We start from the raw sequence: 926 nt of genomic DNA on the forward strand, positions 1-926 counted from the left end.
GCAGGTGACGGTGGGTTAATGGCCGTGCGGTAGCCAATAAGAGTGGTGGTCGTGCTGTTTATGGCACGAATTTCTTAAGGGATTTAATTACAGTTTTATTTTTAATGCAATCTTAGCTCTCTATAGTTCATAATTACCGTAATTGTACTTACACTGTCTTATTAGCCTCAAATTGTGGTGCATCAAAGCATATTAGCGGATAAAGTCCATCCTCATAATCGCTAATGTTATAAAACATTTCCGTACAATAATTGTCATTTTCATGGATCCGCTCTTCATCCTGGACGTAAACATCACCTTGGTCTGTGAATGACCATTCTTCGCCAGTATTAAGAGCAAACATACCGTACTTGCAAGTCTTACCAACGAGAAGACCATAATCTTAAAAATTAAAAAATAAGCAATAATTATCGAACATAGTTTCAAAATTCAGCCTGTGACGGCCACTATTTCTTAAAATAATTTTTTTCTCATCTCCTAGTGTTTTTCGAATGCCAAAAAAATTTATTTACTTTAAACGAAATCGGCTAATACTGACCATGGCCCCAAAGACCATGAAGTTTCCCATTGATTTAACATGGGAAATTTTGAACGGAAAAATATAATACTGAAATAAATTATAATACGTGATCATGTTGAGAATATTTGAAGGGACAAGAATTAGCGATAATTTTTAATATTCTAAGATTTTAACAACCTCTTATGGGGCCCCAAAGATTCCCCTGATAAGTGCTAATTGAGATTTTTACGTAATAGTTCGGTTAATGATCACATTAAACAAATATTGTTTGCAAAAATAATCAAGAAAGGATATATTCCTAATTCCCACTAATTTTTAATTATTCAAACTAATTGCATTTTTTGAAACAATTGTTTTCTCATTAAAATAACAAAATAGGTATACATTGAGAAAAATGTTTTAATTA

This window comes from Belonocnema kinseyi, chromosome 2, assembly GCF_010883055.1.
Source record: "Belonocnema kinseyi isolate 2016_QV_RU_SX_M_011 chromosome 2, B_treatae_v1, whole genome shotgun sequence".
Lineage (NCBI taxonomy): Eukaryota > Metazoa > Arthropoda > Insecta > Hymenoptera > Cynipidae > Belonocnema > Belonocnema kinseyi.